This window comes from Strix uralensis, chromosome 10 (genome assembly GCF_047716275.1).
Source record: "Strix uralensis isolate ZFMK-TIS-50842 chromosome 10, bStrUra1, whole genome shotgun sequence".
Taxonomy (NCBI): Eukaryota; Metazoa; Chordata; class Aves; order Strigiformes; family Strigidae; genus Strix; species Strix uralensis.
The window spans coordinates 9,693,753-9,716,397 of record NC_133981.1 but is presented as its reverse complement, the minus strand read 5'-3'; the positions used below and the strand labels follow the sequence as shown (position 1 = coordinate 9,716,397).

Genomic DNA, 22,645 nt, shown 5'->3' with positions numbered 1-22,645 from the left:
CTGAGTAACTGTGGAAGTCTTTACGAGATGGTGAAGCTGACATACAGTACTTAAGTTAATCTCAAAAAAAAACCCCAAAACTTGCACTCTCCCAGTTAATGGGTTCAGAAAGTTGTCTTGGAAATATCAATTGGTGCTAAAACAGGCATGTGGTGCTCTGCTTTTTCTTTCTTTTTCTGATTTGTTTTACCATGTTGTCTTCTGATTTTGTTCATGTGGTACCTTCCAAATTTGAGTTCCTATTGCTCTGCTCTGCCATGGAGGTAGTCTGTAAGATTTCCATTGTGAAAGGCATCGTTTTCCTCCTTTGAGTGAAGCAGTGTATTGAGATGCTCTCATGAGCAGGCTGTTTGCATGACTTGGCTGTCTTGACTTGATTGACAAAGGAGGTGAAAGCATGTTCGGTTGGTTATTGTTCGCACTGTGCTTTAGACAATGTGAAGTGCCTACATTTTTAATGGGGAGCATGCTTTTGGGCCATTGAAACTCTGAGTTACAGCAACAGAGTGCTGTACTGCTTCACAGTGTGTTTTATGATACGTGTCGGTTACAAGTATCTCTACGCTTTTTACAAAAGATACAGAGGTGTTGAACTTCAACCAATTTTAAATAGAACTAGTTACAGCCTTGAATAAGGTCGAGCTTTTGGGACAGCAGTGTTCCGTAGGCACCTAGAGCGGATTCTTCACTCGTTTTGTTCAGTCTCGTTTTGTCACGCAACTAAACCTTCACTGCATGCTTGATTTCTGTGGGTTTCTGTTGCCTTGGCTTCCCCGTTGGCTCAGGTGAAACACGTTGATCCTGCAGTCGCCTGGTCTTTAACTGTGCTACTACAGCACGTAGCCTCACAGTCACCACAAGTTCTCGCAGCGTCACGTCAAGCATGTGCATGGATGTTTGTAGGAGGAGAGCCTTAATGAGATGTAGGAGCCCATATGGGTTGTATCTTGTATCAGACTCGATCGTTTTCGTTTGGCCACCATGCTGATGTTCATTTTGAAAGCAGCAGCTTTCACTCGCATGCCCTTTTTTTTTTTTTTAAATGATAATTTTCAAACTGTTTGTTGAGGGAGTAGCATGTTTTGTCTTTTAAAGGGCCATTAAGAGGGATAGCTGTTGATTATTTCAGGTTAAGAGCTGTAGCCTTACTTGCAGATGTGATCCTCGGGTCTAGAACATTGTACTTCTGTTTAGCTTTTAATGGACCCTTATGAATGGCTTCTAATTTTAATTCATTTAATTCATCAGCTTTCTATTCATTTTTGCTGCTTTTTAAATTGCTTTTGTTTGTAGAATTTGAGAAAGTATTTAAAATATTCAATGGACCATCATGTCTGCTTGCATATTTGTATAATTTATGAATAAATATAACTGAAAGCAGGAGTGATTGAATGTTGTGAATGAGCATCGTATGTTGAGAAGACCTGGGAGGTCAGAGTCCTTTGTTGTGGTACTGCTTTGAGTGTTACAGTATGTGACGTACGAGTTGATGCCAGGGAAATTCTTCAGAATTTTTTAAATAAATGACTGATGTAAAGATACTTAACGAGTTATGATTGATAATTTATTACTTGAAATATAAGGTGTCTGATGAGCTTGACTTTTAAGTTGCAATTTGACAAGTTGATGACACTTTTCCACATTTAAAACTACATTGCTTCATTAAGGCTTACTTCAGTAACACTTATCGGAAATTTATCAAACTCACTTTTTAAAAGAACTCAACAAAGTAGTGAAAGATAGACAAGACAGTTGTGTGATGCAACTCATTTTCATCAAAATATTGTGTGCAATTACAGTATGCCCATTTTTTTTATTAAGATCTGGTATGACCTACTTCACCCCCCCCACCCCATGAAGCCAGTTATCTGCTGTAGAATTTACTTTAGCTAATAAATATTCTCTGATTTGAGAACTAGTTAGGACGTTAGCTAATTCTCACTGTGAGTATATTTTTTCAGACTTGATATAATCTGTTGGTGTGTGGGAGGGGTGGCTGGCAGCAGTTAGAAATTTTACTTTCTCAGGTCCAACTATCCCCTTTCCCTAGGATCTCAAAGAAGGTGCTTCAAACACAGTGAGTTTTTAGAGTTGACCTGCCAAGTCAAAATCACTGTAGATGCTAAACAGTTAAATTGCACCTGAATACTTTTTCAAGGGGCTATTTATAAATATTTCAGTTGCACTTTTAAATAAAAATGAGGTCAAATTCATCTCAAGAGATTTGGGAGTTGTCTTGCAAAGATTACATTAAACCTGTAGTACTTGAATACTGGATTTGTTACCATGTGTCACTAACTCCCTTTCCTCAACTTTATTCTTGCTATTTTATGGTTAAACTTTATTGCACTCTATTTAGGCAAGTATGTTGAGTTTTTCTTTGGTTTTTCTTCTGTGAGGATCATAGCAAAGATAAAAGCTATGTTCAACACAACATTCAGTTAGGTGAGATGATGATTTAACTGGCTAGCTTGGGAGTGTGCAATGGTTGCATTATGTGTTTGCTGGGCTGTATGATACTTTTTTTCTTTCCCGGAGGCTTTTATATTGGTATAATGGTGCGGGGAACTGGTGCTGGCCACCGCTTCCACTTGCGTCCTGCGGCTCTTCTGGTGGTTTGCTCTGGTCTAGCCCCACCAAGCTCCTGCACACAGGAGAAGGCTTGAATTAAAAGTTCTGCTGGGAAATTTGCTCCATAGACATGTGTTCCCTTCCAATATCCATTACTACTTCAAATGTTGGAGGAAAGTTTACTTTGGATTTCCTAGGAGCGTGAGGGCAGAATTTGGCATTGTATTTCCCGTTATGAGGAGCTGTGTGTTCCTGTTTGAGGGTAGAAAATGGCTCCCTGTTTCCATTTCTTTTTCTTAATGGTATTCTTGCTCCTCTTCCCCTTTAGTTCTCTCATGATTTCTGTATGTTGTGTTCTTATACACCTCTTCTTGTAGTTTTCTCTCTCCTCCCAGGCATGGCTGTGCAGAGTGTTTCTGCGTGAGATTGCTTTCACACATCATTGTGAAGGAGAATATTCCCCCATTCTCTTATTTCAGAGGTAGTACTATTTCCTGAATCTTTCCTTTTGGATAAATAGGCAAGTGGTGTGATGTGATGGAGCTTCTTGGATGTTAATTTTTCTCTAACTTTAGGATAAGTGCTTTCCTTGTCCGAACTTTACATCCTCTATCATGAATGTGTCTTGATTACAGAGAAATGCACTAAAAAAGTCAGTGGAAGATGCAAGAGCAACAACTGGATGCCTGACATGCAAATTAAAACAATGGGACTTTTAGTACAAAATTAACGAGTTGTAGTGTGTATGTCCTCTGCAAGGCATGCACTTAGTAAGCATTTCTGTTGTATTTGTTGCTAATACCTGTATGCCTAGAGTGCATGGTCTGGAGTTGCATCAAGTGATTCGAACATATATTTCATTGCGGAGTGCTCAAGGAGTGTATGTCACTCTTCTGCAATCCTTGTTTCTGAGGGGAGGCCGAGCTGAAACTACTCATCATAAATTTAAAAGAAATTTTCTCTTGTGTGGAACAGGTGTCTCAGATATTGGCCTTTACTCCCCTTCAGTTCTCCAGAAAATTCCTTTTCATGTTTGCAGGATCTAAGCTAGCACCTTGAAGGATGTAAACTACTGTCCATGTCACCCTTGACAAGTATTCTCTTGTTCTGTATCCAAGCTGGCCTGACCAGAATAGACACCAGATAGTCCTGCTATTCCTGGAATGAGGAATCAGGCTCATGATCCTGCGCTCTATACAACTAATATATGCCCTTCTTATTTGCCATGTATTTGCAGGACTGCTCTTCTAAAAATGCTTGCTTTTGTGTGTAGCTTGGTGTAGGTTGGAAGCAAAGTGGTTTCATTCAGTTCTTTCAAGTTAATAGCTTTCACCTGCGTTAAGGTGGGTTTTATTTAGTGTCATAGCTGGCCTTTAAGTGGGTTATTTTCTATAAAAATGGAGGATGCGACTCATCTGGAAAAAGCTGTTGTGGAAGGGACATTGGTGCCTTTGCTCTGGAATATTTGTTTTATTAATTGGCCACTTAGATCCATGGTTAAATCATCCCTATTTTTCCCATTGATCGCTGAAGCTAAATGGCAGTTGGATCAGGTGGAGTGGAGCATGGTCTGTACCAGCCTGGAGTTGTGCCAGTGCTCCATGGGGCTGTCCAGCCCCTGAGGACGTGTCCCCTCGGGGACTGCTTTGTTGGTAATGGATGGAAACAGCATCATTCTGCCTAGGTGGTTTCGAGTGCCGGAATGCATGATACCTATTTGCAAAATGTACGGAGTTCTTGGGACCTCTCTTGTCACATACCTTGTTTACCAGTGCTGCCTAAAACTAATTAGCTGTTACTTTTTGAAATTGTAGATGAGGAATACTTTTGCTGGGTCTGACAAACCCACCATGGTGTGGGAGCTAAGGACAGGAGGAGCCTTTTGCAAACCTAGCATTTTATGAGCAGACAATGCTGATGGTTCGCAGCAAGCCCTGAATTCTGGGGCTGTGGTTTGACGATACACTGTGTTTGATTTCATGACTCATATTGTTGGACCCCAGGTGCCTCAGCCATGTGGCCTGGGGTCTTGATCCGTTATAAACTGACTACTGGTACAGAGTTATGCTACACTTATTTTTTTTTAACTAGCACAGGGTTAGTCTGTGAGATTTCATCTGAACAGATAAAGCTGTTCAGCTTCAGATCAGCTATTATCTGTCATCCTGGTGCATGCATAACACTGGCATAAGATCTGCGTCTCTTACTTGGGCTGTTTGAAAGAGTAAGAGTTGTGTCCTGATTTGCTCTTTGCTGGTGTTTGGCTCTGGCATTAATGATCTCATTACCATCACCACAGGATTTCTCTTGGGTCTCAGCACCTCTGGGAAATCATTCTCAGCAGGGAGGATCCTCAGTACTGACTGCAGCACCAAGGCAATACCTGTTTGCTATGGCTGTCAAATTTGGGTACCTGAAATGCTGTAGGTGACAAACACAGTAGGTAGTGTGGTGGCTGCTGTGATTCGCTTTGCTTCTGCCACATTTTGTTCCTGAAGGTCCTGTTAAGGAATAATAGCTATAGTGTTTTTTTATTTGGGGGGGTAGAAAAAAAAGATATTTTTGTTAAAATAAATAGTAGTATGTTTAGCGTGGAGTTATGATTTCTGTGTAGATTACCCATTCGGGTTAAATAATTGTGGGTGGTAGGGTTTAATATCCATTTCTGTTGGAGACTGTATAAAGATCTAATAGACAAACTGTGACACTAATCTATCACTGATAATATGCTGTGTGGATGTTAGTCATTTTTCCCTTCCTCCATAGATTGTTTTTTTGGGAGATGGGAATCTATGTGTGTGTAGGAGGAGAGGGCATGCAACTTTCTTTTACTGCTGTAAACAGACATTGCGTCCACTGGGATACTGATCCATTGCTCTCGGCAGGTCCTCGTGGGGAACTAGTAGGCAGAGGAATGTGGAGCAACTTTCTCCGCGTGCCTTTCTTAATTGCCCTGATTGTTTCATGTTCCCGTCAGCTGGCTCCAGAAGGGCTGCTGCATTTGCACGATTGGCGTGTGGTTTTGCACCCTGATGAGGGTTCATCTAGTAAGTGGAACCTTCCATGAACTGGAAATAAGAAAGTGTGCAGTGTTGCTTGGAGTAACAGTTGAGAGGAGGGAAGTGGTGGATGCAAAGTGTGGTCCTCTGTGGGATCTTGGCTGAGTGTCCTGTGCTGCATGTTAGTGTTCCCCAGCAGCTCGGAGCGTGGCGGGGCTCTGTTTTGGCTGAACTTCTAGGTCCCTGAAAAAAGTCCATGGGACCCAAGACCCGTGAGGGATGAAAGTAGTCAAGAAGTGTGCTGTGGGCTAGGTGGATTGTTTTGGCTGACTACATCCAGCTTTTGTGCTATAGCTTGGACACCCCTGCCGTAACTCCAGGCTAGTTCACTGCTGATCATGAATCAGGTGTCACTTGTACTCTGGCTGCTGCGAGACCTGCTTTGCATTAGCAATGTGAATTAAACGGCTTTACTGTTGGTAGGCTCACTGTTCCTTGCTGCGGTGCTGCTCCTTTCCTTCCTGCTCCATCAGCCTTGAATGAGTGGACAGGTCCTTCCAGGGTCCCTTGGTGAGAAACACAGAACGTGATGCACATCACCTTGTCTGTGTAATTCTTCTTATGAGGAAACCCACTGACCTATTTTGTGGGATTTCGAGTGGTTCTGTAGGTTAGTGGGTTTCAGTCCCACAATGTAGGTCACTCGCAAGGTGCGCTGGAGTTTCGTAACGTGTAGCTCTGACCCGAAATAAGTTTCGTGCAAACTCTCTGTGTGACTGTGTCTTGTGGCTGCACTTTGTCTCTCTCTGCCCTGGAGCCCTTCAAAGGTAAAAGGAGAAATCTGGGTATTTCTAGAGGGAAGGGGTCTTACAGGAGGGTTTGTATTCATTTAAAGTGTGCATGTTTCAGACAGGTAAAGGTAAATTATCATTATTGCCGCTTCGTGTTTATTAAGGACACGGCAAAAAAAGCAGACCACAAATACTGAGTAACCCGTACATGCTACCCTAAGCAGATGTCCAGGATTACATGATACTACAGAAATAACGTGGAAATGCCTCCATTACACTTATGTAAGTTCCTTTTACAGCTGACACATGCTAAATACATTGATTGTCTCTTTGTGCAGGCAGATTTTCTTTACATCAACCAGAGCTCCTTTCACACTTTTTTGGGTATATCTGGAGGTATGACCAAATCCTTAACATTGCTCTTCCCATAAACCAGCTATTAATTAGGAGCGTGTTCTTTGTAGCAGAGTGCTAATTGGTTCATCAACAAATTCACTGCCCGTTAAACATGGGAAAGATTGTAATTCTGACTGGCTCAAATATAAATGAGAGGGAAAAGCATCACTTCTCCTTGCTGGCCTGGTGGGTTTTGTTCAGTAACTCAGTATCTTCAGAGTCAGGTGAATCTCAACTCCTTCCTAGGAAAAACAAAACAATCTGGCTAAAACTGGGCACTGTTTTGATAGTACTGTATTATTGAAGTGCTGCCTGTATTTCTGAAAGTCAAAAGTACACCCATAGCCAATCTTCTGTTAAGTAATACTGGGAATGCATGAGAGAAAGGGGTTGTAGGGGTCTAAAGTATGGATCGTGAAACCAGGAGACCTGAGTTTGGACTGTATGTGGTCTTATTTGAGATGCTGGCCTGGCATTACGGAGTAACCCCCTATGCTACAAGGATCAAAGTACTAAAAATTTGTAATTATGTTCTTTACTGCAGAAGTCTTGTAATAGTCAAGTTGATTTTAACCTTCTAACTGATAAACATTTTGAAGTATGCATTTTATGGCAATTTGCTGAGAGCTGAAATGTTCCATATTTAAGTAAGCACAGTGTATGCTTTATGTCAGTTGCTATATGGAGGTGCAAACTTCCAGAAACTATATTTACCACTTACATAGGAATATGGACATGGTGACATAGACAGTGGGATTGAGTGCACCCTCAGCAAGTTCGCTGATGACACTGAGCTGTGTGGTGCGGTTGACACGCTGGAGGGGAGGGATGTGCCATCCAGAGGGACCTGGAGAGGTGGGCCTGTGCAAACCTCATGAAGGTCAACAAGGCCAAGGGCAAGGTCATGCACATGGATGGGTGCAATCCCAAGCACAAATCCAGGCTGGGTGATGAGTGGACTGGGAGCAGCCCTGCAGAGAAGGACTTGGGGGGTGGATGGAAAATTGACTATGAGCCAGCAATGTGCGCTCACAGCCCAGAAAGCCAACCGTGTCCTGGGCTGCATCAAGAGAAGTGTGGCCAGCAGGTCGAGGGAGGGGATTGTCCCCCTCTACTCCACTCTCATGAGACCCCCCTCCCCTTCAGTGCTGTGTCCAGCTTTGGGGCCTCCAGCATCAGAAGGATACAGACCAGCTCGAGTGGGTCCAGAGGAGGCCACGAAGATGATGGGGGGGCTGGAGCACCTCCTCTGTGAGGACAGGCTGAGAGAGTTGGGGGTGTTCAGCCTGGAGAAGAGAAGGCTCCAGGGAGACCTTAGAGTGGCCTCCCAGTACTTAAAGGGGGCTACAGGAAAGCTGGAGAGGGTCTCTTTATCAGGGGTGTAGGGATAGGATGAGGGGTAACTGTTTTAAACTGAAAGAGGGCAGATTTGGATTAGATATAAGGAGGAAATTCTTCCTTGTGAGGGTGATGAGGCACTGGCACAGGTTGCCCAGAGAAGCTGTGGCTGCCCCCTCCCTGGAAGGGTTCAAGGCCAGGTTGGACGGGGCTTTGGGCAACCTGGGCTAGTGGAAGGTGTCTCTGCCCGTGGCAGGGAAGTTGGGAACTAGAGGATCTTTAAGGTCCCTTCCAACCCACACCATTCTGTGATTCTATGTTCAGGAGTTCTAGAAACTTCAGTTTGAGATCTTTTAAATAAAATATAAGCAAAACAAGTCAGTTTTGGATTCTGTTTAGGGCTAAACAAGGAATAAATGTTTAGACGTGTTTGCTCAAGCAGATTGTTCTTCGGGATTTCAGAATTATGATGGATTGCTTGTAACACGCAGAGGTGCTAAGTGAGACAAAATATCATGCCTGAGATAAAGCTGCCTTCTTCAGATTTATATTGTTGCGTAGACAGACGTGAGTCTGATCACAATCTGAAATATTTTTTCTGAACTAAATTATTTTTGTGCGTGTGGACGTATGTCTGTGTAATTCATGTGCAACTTAACTTGTTTGAATTGGGGAGGTGGACAGAGGATGTAGAAGTACTAAGGATTTGGTGGCTTCAGTGATGTCGTGAAGTTGATCAGAATGCTGCTTGATGAGCGTTGAGTGTAGGTTACCCTCTGTGCCCTGGTCCCAAATGTGCAGCATTTTTTAAATTACAGGGGTAGTTCTTAATTGAATAGGATTGCTCCCTTTAAAATTTGTTATTATCTATATACTAAATAAATACATGGAAGAATTTGTATTTTCTTTCACTGCTATTTGCAGGTGTCAATGGGGACTGTATGATGTTAGTGTGATTTGAGCCTGTGTAAAAGAGGATGGAATTCACCCTTTAGCAAATCAGCCAGCTAAATACCCTCGAGTTGCCATTTTTTAATCTGTGTGATTGTATTCACTGTCTGTGTTTTTAATTTGATCAAAAAGTTTGTTTATGGTAGGTGTTTCATTCCTTTGTTTTTAAAAAAAATCATCTAGATTAGCAGAAGGACATAAATCTTACTTGTCTTAGTTGGACAAAGCATGCATATATGTTCAGGTTGTTGGAAATGTGTGTTTTTGGTGAAACGTTTGGCTCTAATTATATATCTTGGAGCTCTTATTCTGAAAGTGCTTTCACTGTTTTTTCGGAAGTGGTACTGAGCACTTTCTCTTCCCGAGATGAGATTTCAATAAGAGAGGCAATACAGTGATGGACGATGGCCCTGTGATGGAGTCAATCAGGCAGTGCAGTCATTTGTCTCCTGGGGATACAGGGTAGAGCACATCATTAGCAGCAGAAGGGGAGGCTTTCCTCTGTAATGCTAATAGGGCGAGGAGGCTCCGGTTGGTGCCTGTTTGCTGCTATTGCTCACTTACTACAGGTGCTTTATGGAGAAACAAAACTGTTTTCATTCGTTATCTGTAACAGTCATGGGTGTGGATCAATTTAACAAAAATTTAATAAGCTCTAGGAAATGTTTCCAATACAGTGTGGCATTAGCAGTTTGTAAACCTACATCGCCTAAAACTGCTTGTCATAAAAATTGTGAATTATTTTGGGGGAATTGTGTGTGTTTTATTGGTTTTACACACAAGTATCTTGACTTGTGTAGGAAAGACTGGCAGCTGCTCAATGCCAGCGTGGGATTCGAAGGACGGTGTGTCTTAATTGGAGGAGAAATGTTGAAAGCGAAGCCTGACGGCGCTGAGTTTCTGTCAAAGCAAAAGGCAGAGCATGTGGCAGTGACAGTGGGTGGCTTGTCCGAGGGACAGCTGGGTGGTGTGCACTTCTGCGGTGGCAATAATGAGTTATCCTAAAGGTAACTTGGTATGCTCCAGGTGGTGGGCATCATCCAGCTTTGTCCAGGGAGGATGAGTTAACCTGCAAGTGACTGTTGCTTAATAGCTGCTTTGCTCCTTTCCAGGCTCTTGCCTCTCAGTGGAGGTGGTGTGGCGCTGGTCCCATCGGAACGAGCATGGGCTTTCCCCAGGGTGGGCAGGAGCGCTCCTGTTACAGGATGCAGGGCTGCAAACCTTGTGTAAGCAGTATCTCGGTGTCCAGAGATGGTTAGTTCCCATGGACACAATGGCACTATAAATGTTGGCAGAAAAGTGTTATTCTGGATGGCTGGTGGGTGTTTCTCTGTACTTGCCAGAGCTGTGAGTGGGGACGTGGCACCCAGGGCACCACTTGCTGCGGGGACTCGTTTCCCCCCCCTTTTATCTCGCTGTGACTCTGGGCGATGAGGTAACTCATGTGCACGGGTTTACCTGTCTGTAAAGCAAATGTAGTAAGAAGTCCCTACCACATATGGCTTATAGAGTTAAAGTTAATTTTTGGAAGATGTTTTGAGATCCTGAAATGTCTTATCAAAAACTATACATGAAGTCAGACTTAGAAAACAATGTTTATCTTCCTTTCTCTGAACTCTATAGATAATCATTTAAAAAGAAGAGCGAGGGCAGCAAGAAGTCAAATGATGATACAACGGCTGGAACAGTGTGGTGGGTAGACTTTGTACACTTCGTTGCACCGTCATGTACAGCGATGTCTTGGCTCCTGAAGCACCAGAGGAGTGGCACAATTGTGTGCTTTTTGGGTACTAAAGGCATGGGATTGTTAAGAGTTGCACAATTTTACATGTGGGTTTGCAGAGTAAGGAACATACTTAATCATGGGTGTGGGAATACAGTACTCTGGCAGCAATTAAGAGTCATTAATTAGAAGTACTTATTACCGGATGTGACTCAAGTTAGTTGTAAGTTGCTTAACTTCTGAGGTCAAGAAGATCTAATGCATCTGAGATGTGCGTTATTAGTGTCCATGGGGCTACGGGGCTATCCGCAGGGACAGTCTGTAATACCAGAGCTCAAATTGTGAAATTTTGAGGTTCCTTAAATGACTTACTGACAGCGACAGTTTCGCAGCACCTCTGCAAGCTGGGACCACGCATTTGCATTCAGAAATTTTAGACGTGTGAAGGGTTGGTTTAGACTCCTAGGTTGTATCAGGTGGGAATGTACGAGTGTGTGCTGGGAATTTACGCTGCTGTGCTGAGAGTCACCATTATTCAACCAGCACTCAGAGAAGTGATAGTGAAACTTTATAATAAACAAAAGCTTCCCTGTTTGTATGAAAAAGATGACATTTTTTTCCAATTACAAATTAATTGATACAAAAACCAACGAGGAACTGGGCGGTAGAACATTATGCCCATATGCCACACGCCTATACTGTAAATGCATGGGAGATCACACCTTCGTATTCAGCGTATGCATTTATAAAGATGTAAAACGTGAGGACAGTCTCACCGCTTGTGCTTGGAAGAGGCATTACTTCTGCCAACGGCCAGGCATGTCAGGCAAGTCATGGAAAACGGTCCATAATAAGGTACCTGTTATAATTCTTTGCCAGTTTTCAGGGTTTTTCCTAATGTGCAGGGAGAGTGAGGGATATCACCTACCCGTAGTTTGTTTTTATTTCCATCTCTAGGTTTTCCCCTCTTGCCTTTTTTCCTTTTTTTTTTCCTCCTTGTAAACCAGACTGACTTTCCCACTGGCACTCTGAATTCAAAGCGATGAAATTGTACAGCTATGTACTACACTTGTTTTTAAAAGCTTGTTAGAAACATGAGTGGCTTTTCTTTCTTTTTTGTTTTTTTTACATGAAGACATATAGTGTAGGGAACAGGTTTATTCAGTCACGGGTGTAGGAATATGGACCCCACTCTAAGAAATTAGTTTAATAGCAGTTGGCTGCTTTATTTCTGGTGTACTAGCATTTGCAATTCCATTTTGGTTTGATAGGTAGTTGACGCTTGGGGAGAATGTGACCTTTTGCCCTTTGCATTGATTTTTCTGAATCGTGTCCAGAGGCTGCAGAAGTCAGTACAGCACTTTGTTGTCAGCTGCAAGGGCTGGATCAGGCTTCTGCAACCCATGCATTGAGAAGAAAGGGAGTAAGTTGACATGAAACTTAACACGGTTATCTTTTGTCATCTTGCTTTGTTCTAAGACTACTTTTTTTCCAGGGAGATGTTTTTAATAGATAAAAAAGAATTGAGAAATGAGTTGTATTGTATAAAGCCCTAAATGAGACTCAGGGGAGAACTTGGTCTGTGTCCGTGTAAGCAGAGGGCTCCTTAGACTGCTTGTTGCTCTGTTGTCCTGTAGCCTCTAAAGTTTGAACAGGGGCTGAGACTGATGAAATATTGGATTTTTTTTGTTTGTTTGTTTTTAAAGTAAGCATTGTGGATGGTGACCAAACATTTTCTTGTTTTTAAGCAGACGGAAACAAAATACCCTGAAAGTCCAACATATTTGGGGCAATAGTTCTCAATGGGTCTCATCTGTCTAAAGTTTAGGCTTTCTACTGCCAACTGTATAAAAAAAATTATTGGGTTTGATGTTACTGTACAAATAAATGCTAGTCCTCATATATATCTGTGTGCTCACTTGGATCAAAAAGATTATATTCCTTCTTCATGGAGTTGTATCCATGTCTTTTTTTATATAGCTGGCAGTTTATTAGTAGGTAAGACGTGTCGACTATCAGTGGCTTGCTGCTTTTCCTCCCTGCTCTAGTTCAGACTATTATTGTTAGCAGCTTTTAAAGTAAGGTTCCTTCTGGAAGAATTTCTGGCTTGAGGCAGAAAAAGTTTTCTTACCAGTTTTGAACTACTGGGACTATTGTGTTTTTCAAAATCCTATTCATCGCTTCACAAAACTGTTACAAGTATATCTTGAATCATGCATAGCCTGAAGAATATCCTGGGGGTAGGGAGGCATAAATAATTGTTTAATTGGGCTGCTCTGCTGTGTAGCTTACATCGAGTATATGGAAAGGAGTGATTTTATTTAGTGTTTTACTGTAACAATTCTCCGAGTCCTAAGCTGAGCATTTATCTTAGTAAAATTTAATGTGTTGTTAAGCAAGACATGCAAATGTGTTTTGACTTAAGCTTTTAGTTTGTAAATAAAAATGTTGCAGATCTCTCACCTTTCAAATGTTTGGTAATTATGCTAACTGAAGTCTTACAAGGAAGAGTCTTACAAGGAAAACAACATCCTATTGGAAGGAAGAAACTTTGTGATTAACACAAATAGTTAACTATTTTTATATTTCATTAGATTTAAGAAAAAACATGTCTTCAGTGGTAGTTAGCAGAGATAGCAAAAATCTGAGTGATATATTAACATTGTTTTATTGAAGAATACGTTGATATTCTCCTAAAAATTCACTTTTGACATCCAGTTCTTAGCCTTAAAATGAATGTCAATTGTAGCTTTTTATACTCCAAGAAAATATTCTCTTTTTCTCAGAACATGTAGCAAAAGCAATCCCATGAAAATCAATTAGAATAATAGAGTACAGCCATTGCAAAATATCATTACAATAGTTAAGTAATTATCCCACTGCATGACTTAGCAAGAGGATAAATAATGCATGTAGAATTGTGTTGGAGCTTGCAAGGAAGCTTCATGCTGGCACAGTGGATGGGAAGGACGAAGGCGGAGCACATGTCCAAGGAGGGGCTCTGCTGGGTCCGGTAGCTGATGATTGAAAGCTTTCAGTGCTTGTGGTAACAAAGATGCAAAAGAGACCCGATTTTCTGTTGTTCTTACAATTTCAAGATGGTCTTTGGGAAGAAATCTTCCTTTGCTGTGTTAGCACAGCTTGACTCTGGCTGCTGCTTGGAGCTGCCCAGCTGGTCTTGGGTGGATGGATGCTCAGCTCTGGGGTGCGAGCACAGCCATCCTTTGGGGGTTTCTCTTTTGGAGTAGTGGAGTGGGCACCCGGCGGGGTCCAGCTGTGTGGCCGCCTTCCTGGGGGAGCTCCTGAAGGGTGGAAAACCCCCAAGACGGCACTCCCTCAGGGTGCTGATCCCAGTGGCTTGCTGCCTCACCTGGCCCACCACTCCTAACCTCTGTATTTCACCCACATACTGTGTGTTACCACTCTGTAGGTCTGGGCTGCTCCTTGTCTGCTGCTCCTTGGGCTGAGAGCTGCTTAGCGCATTAGCGCAAGGCTTGGAGTCCCATCGGCAGCGTGCCTCAGCCCCTGACCGAGCTGTGAGTCTGGTCAGCAGGAATATTGGCTGTTTTTTCAGCAGACAGATGAGAGTTTTGATTTTCCTTCCTTTCAGCTAGAACTGAATACTCTGAATCTGTCAGTTGCTGTCAAGAGGATTGTATTTGGGATTAGTGAGCTACTGGAAGCAGTTTGAATTATTGCTGTTAAAAGCATGCTGAACAGTGGTGTAATTAATAGTTATATAATGTCATCAACAAGCTTAGGAAGCTAGAATGTAACTTGGAAAGGAATACAGCCCCATGCAATCCCTGTGTCGCCTAAGGACCACTGTGCATTTCAAGGATGATGTGTTTTTTTCCCTGGGGCTGTTAGAGTCAGGGGCAGGTTTGTTGCTGTTGTCTTGGTTCCATCGTGAGATATATGGAAGCACCTTTCCCCTTCTCTCCCCCTTTTCTCTGATATCTTTAGCATCAGGACAGGGTCAAACCAAGAATGCTGCTCACCTTAGGCTTGTTGGGGCTATTCTTTTCTTCTGTGATTGCAGAAATCTTCAACTACTGTGTAATTATGGATGCTGCATGAAATAACTCTTCAGCTCATGAGAATAATACACATTTTTGTTGTTGCGTTTTTGAATAGAAATTTCAGGGAAATTATGCAATACCTTTGTTATACAGTACTAGTAAAACTGTCGGCCCTTTACCACTTGTGTTTTTAGGGAAGCTGAAATGGTTATTGAGATTTCCAAAGTAGTTTCTGTTTTGTGACAAGCTCAAACCTGTTTGGAAGAGCTGTGTGTTTAAGTAAGGCAGCAGATGAGACTGTGCTCCTGAGACCTCCCGTCTTGTAGGTGTTGAGCTGGAGGTATAATGCTTTCAAGTTGTTTATATTAACTTCTGTGAATATCTTAAGCACACAGAGATGGTGATCAGAATTCTGAGGCATTGCTATAATTCTGGGTGAGTTTGATAAAAAATTAATGTAATTATTTTTCCCTTGGCTGACTGGATGCTTCAGTTATCTTAAACTCTTACACTCCAACATTTAAAAATATTTTTTTTCTCCCAGTTGATGTGTAGATGTAGCACTTATGGACATGGTTTAGTGGTGGATTTGACAATGTTAGGTTTATGGTTGGACTTGATCTTAAAGGTTTTTTCCAACCTAAATGATTCTGTGAAAAAGGGAGAATTACGCTGGTATGAAACTTGGTATTTCTGTTTCTAAAAAAGTACCTTATCAAACGTATTTATTGGTGATTAATTAGAAAGTCATTCTCATGTCTAAAAAGAGCAACTTTATATTAAAATGTGATACTTCTGCTAAGCAAATGTAAGGCTGCCTGCCCTCCAGTTTTGTATCTACATTGCTTCCCCAAGTGTCAGTTTGCTCAATATTCACTGCCATTGACCTTGCATAATTAAGAAAGAAGTCTGCTGTTCTGAGGAGATAAATGCAGCTTATGTTTGGAATGTGGCTGATTAGCTCAGTTGTGAAAGTGTAATTTTATGTCTGTAGTTTCTGGCAGGATGGATGCTGGCTTTGCAGAACTTGATGTGCCTCTTTTCTGCTCCCTGATACCCAGCTGAAGTTGTTGGTAAAAACCTCCCAGGACTCCCAAGATCTGAAACTTACAATGGACCTCTTCAATTTTCACTGAAAATTAATTTAAACTAATATGGGCTTCTTTTACTTACTGCATCACTTTTTCACTTTCAGCCTGTTTCCAGTGCAAATGCAAGGCTGCAGTTGTGCACCAGGAGGGGGTTTGAGGTCCCAGGCCAGTGCGGTGGCTGGAGCAGAGGTGTGTGCACGTGGACTTTCCTCTTCCAGAACAGGGTCGATGTCAGTGTTGGCTGTTGAGGGCTGGAGCACGCTGGGTCTGCTGGCACTGTGTGCTAGGGCCTTGTGGAGATTAGAGAAACACCAGTGGAGAGGAAAGGCCAAATCATAAAAGCAACAAAAAAAACTAAGGAGAAGCAAAATTTTTTCAGGCCTGTGAAAGCTGTTTGTCAAAATTTGAAGGTGGAGGGCGGCTGGTGGGCACTGGGATCTGTTTGCCACATCCCTTGCTCTCTTACTTTTCTCTGTGCTGCCACTTGGGCTTCATTTTTCACTTCTATGTTTGCTCTCTGAGTTACTTGGCCCATTTGTGACTTAAAGCACGTGCTTGTTTACAGTGCGAGGGCTGTTTGTTTTTTAAACATCTCCATGATGATCACTCAGTTGCATGATATTTGGTGGGCTTTTTTCTTAGGTTAGGTTTTCCGTGAGGTGCTCTACTACAATATATGCACTGGCAAAGTACTCCAGGATGAATATGGCTAATAAAGTTGTAGTTGAATTTTGTTGGGGGTTTTGTGTTTGTTTTTTACTGATTTAATAAAAGCATCTTAGGACTAGAAGTTATCCAAACCGAAACACAGCTTTATAAGAGTAACTGCATCTAAGCTGTTTTGTGTCATTTTGTTTGTTTGTTGTTTTTTTGGGGGGGGTGTTTTTGGTTTTGTGGGGTTTTTTTTAGCTGGTGTCATCCTCTTTACCTTCTTTAGAGATGGTATTGTGGGGGTAAATTGTGTATTTTGCCAGGTTGCCTTTTGTTAATACAGTGGGGCGCTGTGCCTCATGGGATCTTTGGGTGCTGATGTGATGTCCGTAATTATCAGGGACATTTGGGATGGCATGTGGTTTTTATGGACTCTTTGCTTTTGAAGCCAAATCTACAGCCTTGAAAATCTTCGGGACTTTGTAATCTTCCCCCCTACAAGGGTATTATTTATTTGGGAAATTGCATAATACTTGTTATGCAAGCAGGCTCTTTTCAGCCACTGTGTAAGGTGTATTATAGAAAAAAGTGTAAATTTTTTTTAATTCAGGTAGCAAATGGCACAAAATGAATCCCTCAACTGAGATGTTTTAATGAAGAGAGGTTTTAATGAAGGTTGTAGTCTGTTTATAAGGCAGAACTGAATGCAGCTCCCACAACTGTTCACACCTGTTTCCACAAAGAAATTTAATTCCCACCATGCATCCAATTCTGAGAAATGGTGATTGAGTGGACAGCCTGTGTTGTGGATAAAATCAACATAGGTCTGTTAGATTGAAATACATTTTTCCTGGAATATTTCTAGTAAACAACATCTTAATGTGAAATCTATCCATACCTTACTTTACAACATCTCATTTAAGGATTTACTGCTTACACTAAGGTCCTTATTTCTAGGTCCTTTTTCACGTGCCTGTGCGTGTCCTGAAATAACTTGTCTTGAAGACATCTCTCTTCCTTTGCAGGCTGGTGCATGGTCTTGGTTTTGAGTTTCCCTAAGAATCTGGTTCTAAAAAAGTGGGAGTTGATACAGACAAGTATTGCTGGGGTTTGTAGGAGGACACAAGCCCTCATTCCCTTCTCACCTATCTCCTGTGTGTGCAGGCAGGACTGGTGAGGCTTGGACTCCACTGTGTTAAAATGCAGTGTGGCTGCTTCCCAGCGACAGGGGCCTTACAGGTTTTACATTCAGGTTTTAGCTGTGTGCCTTGAATATATTTGCTTAGTTGAGAAAGGGTTGTTTCATGTAGTATGTCTTAGTGGAAGAGTTACTGACTTGAACAAAAGAGACTTAAAATGAAGCTGTTAATTGTCACAGCCGGTGACTTTTTTTCTGTGCATTGCTGCCAACTGAGAGTGTTTTAAACTTGCGTCCAAGGTATGAGAAGACCCATACCTCTTATCTGCACCTCCCCGAGTAAAGAAAGCAGTCATTCAGTTACTCTATAATTAGTGTACTTCAGTGGGTACGCAGGTGTTAGTTACAGGCTCTTTCACTGTCTCTTCACCAGGAGTGACTGCCTCCCAGTCTTCTGCATCCCCTCTGTCCTGAGGCATTGGGGGTGATCCTTATCTGCTGAGACCTGCCTGTAATGGGCGGGCTGCTCCTAACAGTTGTGCAAAGGGGGGAAGTTTAGATAAGTATGAAAATCAGTCCAGCTGGTGGTTATAAGATATTTTTACAGGTTGAAAGAATTTGAGAGATGCTGTGATTGCAGCGATGTATGAAGTATTTAGAATAACTTGTCCAGTTTGCATGGTTGCCCTGAAGGCAGGCTTGCAAGTCTGAGGGTCTATTTTTTTAACTACGTGGAGTTGGTTTAGACTAAGCTTCTTTCTTCCTGTAGAAATTGTTGAACTTAAAGCAGCAGACCATCATGACCCCAGTACTACTGTTGCTTTCTGTAAAATGCAGTTAGAGGTATTGCAGCATCCAAAAGGTTTACTCATAACCTGAGCACCCAGGCAAGTTGTTTATGTCCCTGTGTACAGAATGGAGGGTGTGTGCATATAGGACTAAAATAGCTTGACTGCATGGAGAACTTTGCTTTGCTGGTCTGTAAAATTCTGAAAAAAACCTTAGACTCTGTGTTATGAGAATGATTTTTCTCCCGTGAATGGACCAGAGGGGAATAAATGACCTGAAGTTCTTGCTGATACAAAAAAAAAAAGCATACAAAAGAGGATTTTGTGGCTGGAACCTGTCTTATAAAAGCAGTGAATGAGTGTGCCTGTGAAGCTGCTGTGGTGGTTTTACTTGTTTTTGAAGTAGTGAAGAAATAACTTGTGGAAGGCCTGGATCCTAGTTTTGCAGTGGGCACTGTGCATGGGTGTGCTATGTCTGCTGCTTGTTAATGGGCTGGATTCATTAGAGTTGATGATTCAAGGTTCTTTTTATAAGCTTATCAGGTATTTTATGTCACTAAGTGTCAGTCATTGAAATGGTAGCCTTTAAGAGACAACATCTGTTTAAATTACAAATCCACTTTTCTGAGACACACCTTCTCTTGGTGACTTCTTTTATCAAATACTTTGGTGGGAGTCTGTTTTGCTGAAACTCTTGTTTTAGCTCCTACTGTAAAGACCTTTACTTGAGAGGAACAGGGAGACTGTTGGTTGAGTGTGGTGATGAAAAAGCACTGTTCAGGCTCAAGGTGTACCCACACAGTGAATGTGTGCGTGCGACTGTAGAACAGTCCCTGGTGATGCTGAAGATGGAGTGGCGCAGGATCTATATGCCCTCCTGCCAGCATGATTCCTGTTTCAGTCCATGCTGTGTCCCCGACCATCAAGTGCTTGCTGCTCATTTTGCCCCATGTGACAATTGCTGCTTTATTTTGTTGTGTAAAACACAACCGTGAATGCGGACTACAGCCTGCCGAGAGCGTCGGATGCGCTCAGCCAGCCAGTGTGACTGCTCGCCTGTGGTCTGACTGTGGCCACCACTAGCCCCAGTGGGAGCACACACTCACACAGGCCCTGCTGTGGTCAGTGTGGGGCTTTGGAGTCCTGTCCTGGTGTCAGGTGGGTTAGATCCCAGCACTGCTACTGTTAGCCACGTTACAGTATCATATGTAGCTCCGTGTTTTATATACATTGCAATCACATTCGTTTTTTTCCTGGCTAGTTGTACCTGAGATTAGGAGAACTGTAGACCTGGATCTACACCTTAATGCAAGTGCACCGTTCACAAAGGAAGTAGACCAAGAACTGTGCTCTGTCAAAATGCTGGCTTTCCGTGGAAGTCCCTGTAGAAGAGCTCTACCATTGATGTCAAAATGAGCATACTTGTTTACAAAGGATGTTCAGTATCCAGGTTTCCTGCTACAAATGTATGTTTAAAAGGTTCACATCGTTACTCTTCCTTCAGCCTCCAATCCTGCAGTAACTCAGTCCTCTGTGTGCCTAAGGCAAAAGTTGTTCACTTCAAGATGGTGGAATTGGTATCACTGAGGTTAAACTTCAGTGTATGATGGATCATCTGAAATGCCACCGAAGCATATTTGTCTGTCAGCAGAGCAGCCTGATGCTTCCCAACCATTTGGTGACCATACCAGCATGTCTAGGAAAGGTGGTCAGCCTCCAGGGAAGGAACAAACTCTTTTTTTAACAGTTGTATAAGTAACATTTAAGCTACATAGAGCTTAGACTGCGTAACTCATGGGCTTTTCCCCCTTCACCTTCACCACCTTCTTTCAGCTTAATATGACACTTGGAGGGGGGAAAAAAAAAAAAAAAAAGGATTTTTTTTTTTCAAGCAAACTCTGAGGTGCTTTGCCACATTTTCCTTTAGAAGAGACTTGAAGCTTCTTGCAAGTTCAGAAGGCCATAGCTACCTGCATTTCAAAGAACAGCATGGAGCTGCTGTTGGGGGCAAGGACTCCTTGTTGGTTTTGGATGAAGCCGCTTGCCCTGCGCTGCCCTGGCTGCCACTGGGAGAGGAAAGAAGCTGAATAAACAGGGAAACTGTGAAATAAACAGAAACAAAACCAAACCTAGCCCCTGCCTCGGGGCGTGGGCTTGAGTCAGTGAAGTAGCTGTTTCAAAATTAGACTTTCTTTTGTTAAAAGGAGGCTCATAAAAGCTTTTCTGCTTTTGTTTTTGTGCCATAATGATAATTTCCATGCGTTTTTCTGTGTTGTTTGATTGCTTTCAGTTTCTTCTGAGGAAACTTATTTGAAAAGTGAGCAGTTGTGTTATTGCAGCATTGAGGTGGTTGCACCAACCTTTCCTGCCTTGCGTACCCACAAGTTTTCTAGCAGAAGTGACCATTGTCAGGTAGTGAATTTAAGCCTACATGTTTTTCGAAGTTGCCACTCAGTCTTTAAAGTCGTTAAATAGGCTTTTGGGGTTCCAGGCCAGGCTACAAATACTTGTGTGGGGGCTTCATGACCTTCCTTGCTGCTGTTCACCATGAGTGCTCAAACTGCCAGTGCGCTGGTGTCGACCCAGCTTGTTTTGTGGCTGTGTTGAGAACTGGCAAGGAGGAATAGGTGGATTTGAAGAGCCGGTGGTGGGAGCAGGCAGGGCTGTCTCATGTGGGCAGTGCAGGTGGACGGGGAAGTCTTTAAATGGTTTGAATCCTGGCACTTGCTACCGATGCAAGTGACCCCAGAGATTATGAAAAGAGATGATGATGAGCAAATATTTTCTGTTTTTTCCTCTAGATGGTTTGTATGTGTGCAATTGCTCACAAAGGTATGCTAGCCCTGAAAGCTTTTGCTCTTTTCTCTCCCCAGTTTTGGTGCAGAGTGAGGGTACAAGCTCCGTAGGAAGTGATTGCTCAACTCAGTCCACGTTGTTTTCCACAATGCATTTGAGTAAAAACAAGGTTCTGTTTTTAGCTTGCTTTAACTTGGAAATTCTGGTGATAAGCAATTTGTGAAAAGCACAAATCCAGGAAGAAATTAGAGGAGGAAGCAACATAACGTAGTAGAATCTCACTTTTTTTTTTTTTTAAAAACCTCTAGAAGCAAGTAATTTGTCTAATCTGGTAGATGTATATCGCCAGTGTGGTGTAGTCCCAGGGCTCAGAAAAAATTCATTTCTTCTGCTGTAATCATCCTCAAGCAAGCAAGTTGCTGTTTGTTAGAGTTTCCCTGTAGTTAGGTGGAACTAAACCTAACCAAGGGGTGTCTTGATAAATACACCCGAGACAGAGGTGCCTGCATATATGTGATGCTGAGAGCTGGATGATAGGCTTAAACCAGAACCAAACCCGACGCAGTTGGACTGCTTAGTAGTGCTTTTCGAGACTTCCCTTTAGTTGTTCTGTTTGTGTTTCCTATTATAAAATAGTATGTATTTATTAGCAGAAAACTAGGTTTATAATACGCTGTCTAAAAATCTCTGTATTTAGTTATATAGTTGGTAATATTTGTCTTTACTCAGAGAATTCACAAAAAAAAATCTGTAATCTGACATCAGATATAAAGTAGAAAATACTGGTTTGTGTGGACAGCATGTGTTGTCTGAGGAGGTTGTAGAGGATGTGCCATGTGCTGTGCTTGAGCTTTCTGTTGTATTTTGTTGTATAGAGGGAAGTGAAACTTCAGCTCTATTTTACGTTTTCTTTTCTTCCATTTCCAAGTAAGATCTCTGCTGGCTTCTCTATTTCATTCATCTACAAACCAGTTTCACTTTCATCACGCTTTTTAGTTAGGCATGATCTTTAAATTGGCATTTATTTGCTGTTTGCACATTGTGTGGTATTTCCTTTTGTACACTCATCCTGTAAGAACTTACAGTGGGATTTACAGGGCTGATGTATTGTCTCATTTGAAAATGTCTCAGTATATATCTTTTATATCGAAAAATGCCCAAGCCTAATTTCTTTCTGCCCTGCCTAAATGCCGGGCATAGGTGCAGTTTAATAGCAACATCTTCAGCTGATGAGTGACAACTGACTTGGTCACAACTGATTTTTGAGCCCGTATCTCTGAATTTTCAGTGTCATTATTTAGTGAACAGGAGGTAGGTTACATGAAAAAAAACTTACTCAAATCCAGAATCCTGATGTGCAAGATTCTGAGTCATTGCAAGACAACAATCA

General features: G+C 42.2%; 1 protein-coding gene across 1 annotated transcript in view; it reads left to right on the top strand.

The window, feature by feature from the left end:
* Positions 1-22,645, top strand: part of RYBP (RING1 and YY1 binding protein) — a 46,780-nt gene that overhangs the window by 1,863 nt on the left and 22,272 nt on the right. The window lies entirely within an intron of this gene.